The sequence below is a fragment of the Centropristis striata genome, chromosome 18 (assembly GCF_030273125.1).
Source record: "Centropristis striata isolate RG_2023a ecotype Rhode Island chromosome 18, C.striata_1.0, whole genome shotgun sequence".
In the NCBI taxonomy this organism is placed as follows: Eukaryota; Metazoa; Chordata; class Actinopteri; order Perciformes; family Serranidae; genus Centropristis; species Centropristis striata.
This window is the reverse complement of record NC_081534.1, coordinates 29,131,484-29,146,482: the sequence shown is the minus strand read 5'-3', so window position 1 is coordinate 29,146,482 and position 14,999 is coordinate 29,131,484. Positions and strand designations below refer to the sequence as shown.

Sequence of the window (14,999 nt, the reverse complement as noted above, 5' to 3'; positions counted from 1 at the left end):
CGATTATATAAAACTCACATTAAACTTTCATATCAAGGTGGGGGCCACAAAATATCGTCACGAGGGCCGCAATTGGCCCGTGGGCCACGAGTTTGAGACCCATGCCCTAGAAGCTGATCTTTTATATTTCTCTAGAAACTGATATATTTTGTCCCTCAAGGTACATGACATATATTTTACCTAGGAACTGATATTTTATGTTTCCCTTGAACAGGGGTTTCAAACGGAAATTACCTGGGGGCCGCTGGAGGCAGTAATGACCAAAAAAAGACACAAAATTACAGAAAAAGACACAAAATGACTGAAAAAACACTAAGTTACTTCAAAAAGACACAAAATGACTGAAAAAAAAACACAAAATTACTCTAAAAAGACACAAAATGACCCAAAAAGACACAAAATTATTTTGAAAAAGACACAAAATGACCCAAAAAGACACAAAATGACCCCAAAAAGACACAAAATGACCCCAAAAAGACACCAAATGATCAAAAAAGACAAAATTATTTTTAAAAAGACACAATTATTTAAAAAAGGCACAAAATTATTTAAAAAAAAGACACAAAATTACCAAAAAAAGTAATTAAAGGGACCTTCCACACACAACACGGTAAAGTGCCATTCATATAAAACTCACATTAAACTTTCATATCAAGGTGGGGGCCACAAAATATCGTCACGAGGGCCGCAATTGGCCCGTGGGCCGCGAGTTTGAGACCCATGCCCTAGAAGCTGATCTTTTATATTTCTCTAGAAACTGATATATTTTGTCCCTCAAGGTACATGACATATAGTTTACCTAGGAACTGATATTTTATGTTTCCCTAGAACAGGGGTCTCAAACGGAAATTACCTGGGGGCCGCTGGAGGCAGTATCATCATGACCAAAAAAAGACACAAAATTACAGAAAAAGACACAAAATGACTGAAAAAACACTAAGTTACTTCAAAAAGACACAAAATGACCGGAAAAAAACACAAAATTACTTTAAAAAGACACAAAATTACCAAAAAAGACACAAAATATATTTTTTAAAAAAGACACAAAATGACCCAAAATAGACACAAAATGACTAAAAAAGACAAAATTATTTAAAAAAAGACACAATTATTTAAAAAAGGCACACAATTATTTAAAAAAAGACACAAAATTACCAAAAAAGTAATTAAAGGGACCTTCCACACACAACACGGTAAAGTTCCATTCATATAAAACTCACATTAAACTTTCATATCAAGGTGGGGGCCACAAAATATCGTCACAAGGGCCGCAATTGGCCCGTGGGCCGCGAGTTTGAGACCCATGCCCTAGAAGCTGATCTTTTATATTTCTCTAGAAACTGATATATTTTCACTTAAATTATGGTAAATAGATAGGACGGAGAGCCTCAAATGAAAAGATAGAGTGCTTTTCAGGATGCTCAGACACTTTACAGACACTTAGTAAGCGCAGTTTAGAAAAACAGCAAAAAACAAAGCACTGTCAGAAAACAGAGATATAATACAAAATACCTAAAATCGGTCACGCATTATTCCTCCTGTTATGTTCCGGGTCAAATTCACCCATTTCAAAATTGAAAAATATGTTTTAAAAAATATATTTTAAAAGGTATTTTTCATAAAAAGAGAAACTTAAAAAAATAAAAAAAATAAACCATTGTATTTTCATTGTACTATCCAATGTTCATAAAAACATTTTTTAACATGCATTTTTTATGATAAAAGAGTGAATTATCCTCATTGAACCATGATCTGTGAGAGGTAAAGAACACCATTGCACTAAATATTGATTGAAATGGTTAGTAATGGAGTTAGTCATGAAATATAAAAAATGTTTATTGGGATTTTTTGGTTTGTGACACTTTTGAATAATTAAACATGCCCTGGGTCAGACTGACCCATGAACATTATTCCTTTTCCTGAGAAACAAACATAACAGCCCTGCAAAAAAGCCAACTTGTATTTTTTGGCCTAAAACAATGATTTCATTTGGTAAAACTTGGAAATATAAATTACTGACATTTAGGGCAATAATGTAAGTTAGCACAACAAAGCAAGCCAGTTGTCTGCTCAAAAACAAGTTTATGAGTTGTTGTTACTTATATCTTTAAGTTGGGGTTCAAAACAAGGGACAATAGTTCTGATAACTCTTATTTCTTTGTTGTGAAATTTGGTCATTAGCGAAAGCTAGCGGCTAACTGATGCTAGCGGCTAACTGATGCTAGTAGCAAACTGATGCCAGCGGCACTGCTTGTTACAGCTACAAGAGTAGCCATTGGCGTATCAATGCTAACTCAAAATTGTGGTCACAACATTAGCTGACATTTCATAGCGGCGTTACAATCGTGCCAGAGAAATTCAGAGTTGAGCAAACTCAAAAACAAAACTTAAAATATTAAGTTTAATTGTCCAACTTAAAATTTTATCGAAGTTTGTTGCCTTGAAATTTTGAGTTCACCCAACTTTTCTTTTTTTGCAGTGAGGAGGGTTAAAAGCCATTCTGAATAAGTCAGTTTTGTGAGTTTTTTTTGAAGGTGGGCGGGTCAGTACAGTCACGGTGCAATGTTGGAAATCATCTTTTTATGAGCTTTATCAAAAAACTTAAATAATTCATTCGTAGCCTTTTATTCCAAACTCCAACACCAACATTCTTGCATCTCAAGTTGCTGGACTGCTGCAGAATAAAGGAACTCTCGGCCCACATATCCATTATCCATATATCCGTTGGCTAAACCACAACCCTAGAAATATAAAGCCGTTTAGCCTCCAGAGGCTAAATCACCATCAGGGCTGATAGCTGATGGGCTCTGAGATTAACTGGATATTGGTCCTCCACTGATATACATTGAGATAACAACAACTATGTGACATGCATCAACTTTAAATTATGATAATGAAGAAATTCTGGAGAGAGTGTTTTACCACACACACCATTAAGAGTCATGCTAAGTGCACATCAAAGTCATTAGGGCACTGATAATGGTTGATGGCATCATGATGGAAGCCCTCTTTCTTAATAACATCCTCTTTCATGATGGATGTGGGTTGAAGGGAAGAACTCAGAGCAAATTTGCAAACAGCGATGAAGTAATGTCTCTTCCTATCAGTCAAGTCACGTTTTAGTCATATAACTCAAAAATCACAAATTGCCATTAGTTTGTATTTGTCATACAACTCCCTCTGTTCTTATGCTGCCTCAAATGGGGTTGTGTTTCTGAAATCTTTGTGTTCAATATTTGCGATTTTGTAAAAAAACTCACTTAAGTTTAAGTACAAAAGTATCAGCATCAAAATGTACTTAAGTAAAAGTACTTGTTATGCAGAATGGACCCTCTTAGATTAGTGTTGTTGTTTCTCCTGATGTTGTCTGAAGCCATTTCAGTTAGTTAGTTATTATACTGTAATTTTAGTCTTGTAGTATCAAAAGCTACACTATTGGTCAAAAGTTTTAGAACACACCAACTTTTCCAGAATTTAATTGAAAATTATGCAGTTTAATGTCTCAGTGTACTCATGTCACTACATTTAAAATTCTTTATTGAGCATGATAGTGTTTTGAAAGTAAAAAAAAGATTCAAAATCACATTTTATGTTGGACTAAAGGACTAAAAAAAGACACAAAATGACCAAAAAAAGACACAAAATGACAAAAAAGACACCTAAAGACAAAAAATGACTAAAAAAATACACAAAATGACAAAAAAAGACACAAAATGACTTACAAAGACATGAAAAGAATTAAAAAATTGACAAAATAGCCCAAGACTCCATAGAGTTAAGTTGTTAATCCACTTCTTGTTCCCTGAAAAAGGCCTACTTGTATAATTCTGAAATGTACATTATTTTTCAGTTTTGGTTAACCTTATCTTTTTTTATTTACCTCTGGCAGTTCACCACTTACCTTCGTACCCTTTCAAGCTGTTCATTTGACTTGAACTGCTTGAATTTCAATAAAAAACTGGAAAAATTGGGGTGTTCTAAAACTTTTCACCGGTAGTGTACATTGAGTCATTTTAATGTATATTAAAATTTGCAATGTACTATCCTCTTTGCAAATACACAATAGCTTTGAATGTAGCTTGTTCTTGTTGCATTGTGTCAAAAAAGCAGCAACCTATTTCACTATCACTATATCACTGACAGTAGTAATAACACACTGTTAAATGACTCAACTACAAGTAAAAGTCCTACATAAAAAACTCACTCAAGTTTAAGTACAAAAGTATCAGCATCAAAATGTACTTAAGTGAAAGAACTTGTTATGCAGAATGGACCCTCTTAGATTATTGTTGTTGTTTCTCCTGATGTTGTCTGAAGCCTTCGAAGTTTCAGTTAGTTAGTTATTATACTGTAATTTTAGACTTGTAGTATCAAAACCTATATTGAGTCATTTTAATGTATATTAAAATGTGCAACTTTTCTTATTTTGTGTGCCTCCGCATTTCGTTAACATACAGTGAATGATAAGTATCATGCAATTAGCATGTTATAGGTTATATGGGGTGGATGTGGCTCTATTGGTAGATTGGTTTCCTACTGATCGGAAGATTGGTGGTTCGATCCCCGACCATGGCAGCCTACATGTCGAAGTATCCTTGAGCAAGATACTGAACCCCAAGTTGCTCCCGATGCTGCGTTCATGGGTGTGTGAATGAATTCCCAATGGTGGCAGGTGCACCAGTGGCTGAATGAGTGTAGCGTGTAGAGTAAAGCAATTTGGATAAAAGCGCTATATAAGTGCACTCCATTTATGTTATGTGTATATATTTCTTATCAAGACATAAAAAACGACAGCAGAAAAATCTTGTCATTTGATTTCATTGTCTTTGCATGACTTTATTGTCATTGCATGTTCACTTACAAAGACATTTGCTGTTTCCTATAAAAAAAAAACTGTTTCCGTTCACTCTCAAGAAACATAAAAAAATAGAAATTGTTGTTGTGTAGGTAGTGGGGGATTTTTGGGTTAAGAGTTTTTTTTAAATTCTTTTTCATTCTTATGACCTCAACGACAAATCTACATGACTTCTGATGACGTAACCACATGCTCAAGAATTTCATATGAAGGCAGCACGGAACCCTTGTTTCAGATAAGGAATCTCTTGTTTTGCAGCGTTTGACAGCGACAATCAACCCGGTGACCTTTTTTTTTTAATGTGTGTGGCAATCTGGCGGCTAATATCTGCTTTGTGATTAGTGATGCAGGCGTTAAAATAAGCTGATGGGACTGCATTTCACTGGAGTTGTACCTGGTATACCTTGATATTACATACTCATGTAGGATGTGTGCAGAAAAAGCTTGGGAAAGGGTTTTATCAGCTTCAGTCAGCTTGACAACCACACTCCTCTAGCTCTGAGCCTCTGCTGCAGTTTTCACTGACAAATTACACTTAATACCTGACAAGCAACACACAGATGCTTTAAATACTTGAACATGAAGTGCTGTAAAGCCATGCACCGAATTCACTTGTAGGAAAAGTGAAGCCTGGTGTTTGCAGAAAATAAAGTCTGCTTGCATGACAAAGTTTGACCACTTTGTCACGCTGCCTCATGATGTAATATTGCACAAAAGAGCAAAGCCACATTACTTCTGCAACACAACACAAGTCTGAACACAGAGTGCAGAGTGGTGCATTTAGACATTTGGTCTGACCACAACAGTTCATCTTTTAATAGTTATTGCAACATTTCTTCCCTGCCACAGAAGTGTTTCGTACTGTTCTTCCATTGAAATGACGGGATGGTTAATTATACAATAATACACCGATGGTCATAAAAAAACCCTTAAATGTAGATAGATGAAAAACAGTTCTCTTATGTTTGCCAAATCATCATGACAACACGACACAACAAACAGACTCTGTTTGTGTATTCTATTCAGGAAGATTAGAATATAACAGCAGCAAAAGGAAGTCAAAGAAACAGATGCATGATCTAGATAAGTAACCTCGAAGAAAAAAGCTCTGTGATAGACAGGCACTTGTCATGCAAAGAATCCCCTCACAATTGAAATAGTGTACTATCCGCCTTGCAAATACACAATAGCTTTGAATGTAGCTTGTTCTTGTTGCATTGTGTCAAAAAAACAGCAACCTATTTCACTATCAATACTATCACTAACAGTACTAATACCACACTGTTAAATGACTCAACTACAAGTAAAAGTCCTACATAAAAAACTCACTTACGTTTAAGTACAAGTACAGTACCAGCATCAAAATGTACTTGAGTAAAAGTACTTTTACTCTTAGATAATTGTTTTTTTTCTAAATACTTAATTGGATTATTATTATTGATGCATTTTGTAAGCATTTTAATGTCAATGTAGGGCTCAATTTACCTACTTAGTGTGCTGTTTTATGGTTGAAATTATTTTCTTTTACGTTTTTTTTTAATTGATCATGTTTTTTCATTTTAAATCTCGACCTGAAAAGTAACTAAAGCTGACCGCTAAATGGAAGTGGAGTATAAAAGTACAATATTTAACTCTAAATGTAGTGGAGTAGAAGTATAAAGTGACATAAATGTAAAAACTAGAAGTAAAGTGCAAGTGCCTCAAAATTGTAGTGTGGAGTTAATGTACCTAGTATCTTTCCTCCACTGGTTGTTGGGGGAGGGTTTTTTTTTTTGTGTGTGCAGTGCAAAATCACATAAAAGCCTTGCAAGATAATAAACAGTGATATCATACAGGGTGTTGTATGAGGACAGGCAGCAAAAAAAAAGGGCAAATATATTGTTGCTTGAACAAACTATTGATATCTTTGTTTTAAACATATTGGAATTTGATCTCATTGCTTTAAACATGTGATATGTATCAACATAAAAATATATCACTGCAGGGAAATCCCCCTGGTCATGTTGTGATCATGTCACCCAGCCTTGCTGTTGAAAAACTCCAGTTACCACAGGTTCAAATCAGTCCCTCACACATTTAGCACATTTTGGCACTTAATGCATGGTTTTGCCTCACAACTACATTATATTAGTTAGCCCCCTGAAACCTGAAATTGCCTAAAATACAGTTTATCGTAGAATGGACAAAATTTGAACTTCTCAACGGTCCCTGAATGAATCGTCTGCACTGAAAGTTTCTGTTAGAAAAAGTAGCCAAAATGAAGTTCAAAATTGTGAGATTTCCGTCAAAATCTCTTTATTCTACATGAATAAATGAACTGTTTGCACTAACCAGATCCTGTTAAAAACTTTAAATTCTGCTCCTCAGAGACTCTGTGAAGACATGATCGATTCTGCTGAGACCAACGGTCACGTGACAAATATTCACTGAGAATCTGTTTACACAGAGCAGAGGAGAGAGGACAGGACAGGAGAGTTGCAAATAAATAAAAATTAAAAAATTTGGATACAGGGGTGTCAAACTCAAATTACCTAGGGGGGCCGCTGGAGGCAGTATCAAAATGACGAAAAAAAGACACAAAATGACTAAAAAAAGACACAAAATAACAAAAAAAAGACACAAAATGACAAAAAAGACATAAAATGACCAAAAAAGACACAGAATTACCGAAAAAGACACAAAATTATTTAAAAAAGACACAAAATGACCCAAAAAAGACACAAAATTACCAAAAAAAGACACAAAATGATTTAAAAAAGACACAAAATGACCCAAAAAAGACACAAAATGATTTAAAAAAGACACAAAATTACAAAAAAAAGACACAAAATTATTTAAAAAAGACACAAAATGACCCAAAAAAGTCACAAAATTATTTAAAAAAAGACAAAATTATTTAAAAAAAACAACACAAAATTACCAAAAAGAGTAATTAAACACACAACATGGTGAAGTGCCATTCATATAAAACTCACGTTCAACTTTCATATCAAGGTGGGGGCCACAAAATATCGTCACAAGGGCCGCAATTTTATTTTCCAATATTCATGACATTAGTGGGCTTCTGGAAAAGTGTTGTATACATAAATTCCATTTTATTCCCAATTTAAAAAAAAAAAAATTATCAGAAAAATGTAACTTCTTTTTTTATGATTTATGTCATTATAACTGTCAGAAACTTAAAGAACGGAACTATACACCGGTCAACTAACGACATAAAAAACAGGCTGACCTATATGTTTGTCACTTCTAATTCGGACGATGTAGCTGAGTTTGCTTACTCTGCATTACTCTATTGATCAACTGCCCTAATTTCTGTGTGGCTTTGTGGTTGACCCAGATCTGGAAATGAACCAGAATGGAGACGTTCATCCTGTGTGTTACGCATCTGTACTTTTTAATCTTTCAGGTAAAAAATTTTTTTTAAACCACAGCAGAAAACATCCAAGCATATTGTACCTGCTCGGAGAATTAGCTTTATTTACATTCCAGTGTTGTCCTGAGCATCCTCTTTTGGTGTTTCGCAGAGCGGAAAATGCTTTACACAATGCTCACAATATTACACTCTGCCTTGAGCAAACTGTGCTTGCGCAACCGGTGTGACAGACGGATTAGTCCATGTTGAAAAGAGAACCACGATGCATCTTGCATTATGTACCTGCATAACAACATAACATGCACAGAGAGAGCTGCCAGCGCTCTATCTCTGCTCAGATAAGAAGCCTTCAAGACCTTATCTCTATTTCAAGAATGTACCCTCCAACACACTGTGATTTCCTGCATAAGCTTTTTCTTTTCATGCATTAGATCCTCACACTAATCCACTGACTGTTTTGCTAAAACACAGACTCCTTGCTTATTCTCAAGTACCTTTTTCTTGTATTGCCGGTAATGATGACAGCAGTACACAGACTCCCAGTTGTTTACTTTGTCCGCACTTAGAGCAAGGTGCTCTGGAAAACACGTCTCTTAGATTTATGATAATCGGTATGAGTGTAAATGCCAAGAACCATGTTTCGGGCAGTTGGTTGGACTAAGCTCGTGTTTCCTCCCACACAAACACGCTTATAAAAATTTCAAGTGTTATTTCACATTCTAATCTCTCTCTCTTTATCTCTGTGCCAGTGTCTTCTGAAGATCTGATGTTTCCTGCCTGTGGGCCCCTGCGGTGGATTGGTGTGCTGCCTGTGATGACTGCCACGAGTTCTGAGAAGGTACTTGATGACTCTTTTTCCTCGGAGGATTTGATCAAGACTCCTTTAACCCTCTGAAATCTTGGGCTATTATGTGCATTAAAAAAAATCTGTTACATTTTTTTTACAATGCCATGTTGATGTCAGTTTTTTCAGCTCAACCTCACCTACAGTTGAAACCAGAAGTTTACATACACTATATAAAAAGACACATATGCTATTTTTCTCACTGTCTGACATGAAATCAGACGATCACTTTTCCTGTTTTAGGTCCGTTAGGATTACCAAAATTATTTCTATTTACTAAATGCCAGAATAATGAGAGAAGGGTTTTTTTAGACAATTTTTTATGACTTTCTTTAAAGTCAGAAGTTTACATACACTAACATTATTATGCCTTGAAACAATTTGGGCAAGCCCACATGATGCTGTCATGTCTTTGGGAGCTTCAGAGCTTCCACACCTGTGGATGTATTTTAAGGCACACCTGAAACACACTGCTTCTTTGTGTAACAACATGGGAAAGTCAAAAGAAATCAACCAAGATATCAGGAAGAGAACTGTGGACTTGCACAAGTCTGGTTCATCCTTGGGTACAATTCCCAGATGCTAAAGGTTCCACATTCATCTGTTCAAATAATTATACCTGAGTATAAACACCATGGGAATGTCCAGCCATCATACCGCTCAGGAAGGAGACGGGCTCTGTGTCCCAGAGATGAACGTGCTTTGGTCCAAAATGTGCAAATCAACCCAAGAACAAAAGCAAAAGACCTTGTGAAAATGCTGGCTGAAGCTGGTAAGAGTGAAACAGACAGATTACAGTTTTGTCAGACCACAGGACATGTCTCCAAAAATTAAGGTCTTTGTCCCTGTGTGCATTTGCAAACTGTAATCTGTCTGTTTTATGTTTCTTTTGGAGTAATGGCTTCTTCCTGGCAGAGTGGCCTTTCAGCCCATGTCTCAGGACTCGTTTCACTCTGGATAATGACACACTCTTACCAGCTTCAGCCAGCATCTTCACAAGGTCTTTTGCTTTTGTTCTTGGGTTGATTTGCACATTTTGGACCAAAGCACGTTCATCTCTGGGACACAGAGCCCGTCTCCTTCCTGAGCGGTATGATGGCTGGACATTTCCATGGTGTTCATACTTGGGTATAATTATTTGAACAGATGAATGTGAAACCTTTAGCATCTGGGAATTGCACCCAAGGATGAACCAGACTTGTGCAAGTCCACAATTCTCTTCCTGATATCTTGGTTGATTTCTTTTGACTTTCCCATGTTGTTACACAAAGAAGCAGTGTGTTTCAGGTGTGCCTTAAAATACATCCACAGGTGTGTCTCCAATTAACTCAAATGTTGTCAATGAACCTATCAGAAGCTTCCAAAGACATGACAGCATCATCTGGGCTTTCCCAAATTGTTTCAAGGCATAATAATGTTAGTGTATGTAAACTTCTGACATTGAAGAAAGTCATAAAAAATTGTTTAAAAAAATCATTCTCTCATTATTCTGGCATTTAGTAAATAGAAATAATTTTGGTAATCCTAACGGACCTAAAACAGGAAAAGTGATTGTCTAATTTCATGTCAGACAGTGAGAAAAAAAGCATATGTGTCTTTTTGTATAGTGTATGTAAACTTCTGGTTTCAACTGTATATGTCCTGATACTTAATTTTTAACTTTGACTTACTTGATCAAAATTTTGAGCCCAAAAGAAACAAAGGAAAACATAAAATCTGATCTTGACACACGCAGAAATGTACATGTTGCAAATATGAACACAGGTTGCAAATATAACATATAACAGGTAAAATGAGGATAATATCTCGTTCTATATTTTTTACTAAATATATTTGACATTATCTCTGGTTTTTACTTGGCAGAATATCATCAAAAAATATCTGGCATGTAGTTTCAAGCCAGAACTTTAGAGGGAAGCTGACGGCAAGACTCAATGTTGCTTCATTTTAATGTCTTCACGTCATGAAGAAGTAATGTGCCGGGGATTTCATGGACTCCAGAGGGTTGAACAGATAAAGGCAGGAGAGGTCTTCTTAGTTCCACCAATTTAAACCCATTTGCTAACAGCCTTCGGGTTTTTATGTGTATGTGAAATGAGCAGTTTTATTTGCATTTTTGAATATACTTTGTATAAAAAAATGCATTTTATAGAGACACAGCATGGCCCTTTAACAAAATGTATTTTTTAACTATTGCCATATATGTTTTTTGTTTGTATCATATTTGATACTCTGGGCATTACATGAATAAAAGATGATGTAAAAAAAATAAAATTATTATTATTATTTTCACATAATTTTTACATTTTCAGAACATTTTCCCATTTTCTTATTGGCCAACTGTAACAATGCATTAGTTATGCATTTAATTTTTTTTTCAACAGCTACCTTTTTCAATCTATTTTCTTTCTTTTATTTTATAAAAAAAAACCCTCCTCATTTGTGCTGTTTTAACCCCGTTTAGTTATTGTTTTATTTTTACTCTACATTTACTCTATGGTTCCAAAAAAAGCTGTGATAAACCCACAACCACAGTTGTTGATGATGTCAGGATTGGGTGTCTGTCTGTATTTGTGCATGTTTTCTGCCCCCAGGTGGCCTCAAATCATTCTAACCAAAGATTTAACCAAGTAAATCTGTAACCAGATGCAGCTCTGAAAGTTTTTGAACAAATATTTGTATGTTTCTCAACAAACTGACATCTCCCTTACCTCCAGGCCTGAAAATATTAGTGGAAACACTTTATAAACATGAATAATAGGGGAAAAAACGTTATGCACACTGGATCAGATAACATGCATTTTTTGTGTATTTGTCATCTGATCCAGTTTATAAATCACATCATGGTTTGTCTTCAGTATAAGGTCATACTTTATTTATTCATTTGTGGCCTGTATTTGAGGTGATTTAGAGAACTCCTCACACTAACATGATGTGATTTATTTTGAAAATCCTGCCATTTATAATTTAGAAACAGTTCCTAAATATTAGCTCAGAACATTGTTTTTGGCAGCTTCAGTTGTGTTATCAGCACAAATAGTACTATCACCCCAATTATAAACCTGATATTATTGTTTTCTTTACCTCTTACGTGCCTCCTGTCATCTCATTTTCCATCTCCTGGGTCTGTGTGCGGCTCCACAGCTCCCAGTTCTCCCACTGTCGTCTGCTCCTTCAGATGGAAGGAGGCCCGAGGATGGTCCTGTCTCCACATGTCCCAGTCAGGGTAAGAAGCAGAAAGCACATCAACACTACGTCTCTGTTTACACAGACACAACAACACATCTAATCTGACCCACTTTCCATAAAACACGTAGAGTCCTGCCATGTGTGATTTCGAAAGGTTGGACTACGGCTACTTGAGATGGAGTCAAAACATTCTGCACATGCTGCATTAAAGTAACAGGGACAATTGCATAATTTATTATGTTTTTTATACGCCCGTGTATTTACTACATCCCTTTTTGCATCACAGTTGAATACTGTCTATTACATTTTTTGTTATATATATATATATATATATATATATATATATATATATATATATATATATATACAGGCATGAAAAAATGCCTGGAAAAATTGATGGTTTGAAGAGTGGTCACACAAAATATTAATTTGATTTCGATTTTTTTTTTCTGTTCACTCACTTTGCATTTTGTTAATTCATAAAAATAAACTGTAAACATTTCTATTTTTAATAGATTCTTCATTTAATAATGATAATACAATACATTCTTATTTTACTGCATTTTTTTTTACATCTGCCTAAGACTTTTGCACAGTACTGTTTCTCTCTGTCTCTCTCTTCTCTCTATTTAACGTTTTTTAGACCAGGACATGGTTTCTAGTTTCATATGATACCAGTATCTTCAGTGTATCTTTAAACTCAGCCGACTACAGCCCATAACTCTTATTTTGTGTTCATTTTTTAAATTTAAACACCTTAAATATTTAAGATTAAGTGAAAAAACTTTTTTTTTCATAAAGATTCAGTGTGAGGTCTGTCTTCAGATTCTATTAACAGAACCTGTTGTTGTAAATGTTATTTTTTTGGCACTTTTGTTGAGTTTTGGCTGTTATTTTGGCCAGGTGTCTCTTGAAAAAGAGATTCAGAATCTTAATGGGACTTCTTGGTGAAATAAAGGTTAAATAAAAAAATAAAAAAAACGGCTGGGAAATTCTTATAATTTCATTATTTGATCATTTGACACAACTGTTTTGTTATATTTGTATCATTTTTTTTCTTCTGAAAATACAGCCTTTATACAACTTAAAGTACAACAATCTATATTTTTAACACCAACTACATTCATGCCTGGAAGTCTTCACCTCTATTTTATTTCAGGTATATCTGATTTTATATAACAGCAGGTAGTTTCAATGAGCTAATCATTTTACTTACATGGCATATTTTGAAGCAAGAAGTAGAAATTGGCACAAATGTTAGATCTTCCCCTTTTTTTCTTATTTTGTAATCCTTTTTGCTTAGTCACAGAGCACAGAACATGCTGTGATTTGCACTCAACTGAAGTCACCTAACAGATTTTGCGGTTACTAAAATAAAAGTGTGTCAAACATTCACCTCCTTGGTTTCATTTTTAGACACATATTAACAGTCCAGAGAACTTTGTAGCTCTGACACTAAAGTCAGCTAACTGTTTCCGGGAATGTTTCACTCCTTTTATTAATAGCACACCCAGGCTTTATCCCAGGACAGAAGTTTCAGGATTGCTAAATGCAGGTTGACTCATATCTGAACCTCGTGGGAATGTTTGTTTGTGGTTTTATCAGCTCAGGTACGCTGATGTGCCATATTAAGCTTGGAATGCTTTATTTAAACAAATAAAGTCATTATATTTCAAGCTCATGATGACCAGAAAGACATAAAGCAGAAATGCAGTTAACCCTCTAGAGTCTCCAAAAGCACCAAATCCAGACTTCCTGATGACATCCAGACTAGAAAACAAAGCAGTGTGGAGCCCTACTGTAAATTTACCTCTAAAGTTCTGGCTGTAAACTCCATGAGGCCAGTTTCAGTTTGATGATGATATACCAAGTAAAACTGGAGACAAGCTCAAATATATTTAGTATAAAATGATAGAACTGGATGGAACCCTCTTATATGTTAGATTTGACACCTTTGTTCACATTTGCAACATTTAAATTTATTGAGCATGATAGTGTTTTGAAAGTTAAAAAAAGATTCAAAATCACATTTTATGTTGGACTAAAGGGCTAAAAAAGACACAAAATGACCGAAAAAAGACACAAAACGACAAAAAACAAACAAACAAAGAGACACAAAATGACCAAATAAAGACACAAAATGACCAAAAAAAGACACAAAATGACCAAATAAAGACACAAAATGAGAAGACAGAATGACCAAAAAACAACAACACAGAAGACAAAATGACAAAGAAAGACACAAAATGACCAAAAAAGACACAAAATAACAAAAAAAAGACACAACAACAGAGACAAAATGACCAAAAAAGACACAAAATTACCAAAAAAAGACACAAAATAATTAAAAAGGAAACAACAACAGACACAAAATGACCAAAAAAAGACACAAAAAAGACACAAATGACCAAAAATGACACAAAATGACTTGCAAAGACACGAAAAGACACGAAAAGGATTCAAAAATGGACAAAATAGAGTTAAAGATAAAAATATATTTATAGTACTTTCACATTAACAGCAGTAGTAAAATTGCTACAAGACAAGTATTTACACAATGGCATCTATAAAAATACAATACAGGAGGACCATAGTTATAGGACCACATGAGTTATACCTTATATGTTTATTACACAGCTTTCAATCAATCAATCAAACTTTATTTATATAGCGCTTTTCATACATATAAATGCAACTCAAAGTGCTTTACAAAACGCTTTGTTGAATTCTTGATT

General features: G+C 34.8%; 1 long non-coding RNA gene across 1 annotated transcript in view; it reads left to right on the top strand.

The window, feature by feature from the left end:
• The window catches only part of LOC131991220 (uncharacterized), a 42,953-nt gene that overhangs the window by 9,819 nt on the left and 18,135 nt on the right, over positions 1 to 14,999 (top strand). Inside the window, exons 2-3 of the long non-coding RNA XR_009396112.1 lie at positions 8,981 to 9,069; positions 12,220 to 12,301. This is a non-coding gene — a long non-coding RNA (uncharacterized LOC131991220). The remainder of the gene's footprint in view (positions 1 to 8,980; positions 9,070 to 12,219; positions 12,302 to 14,999) is intronic.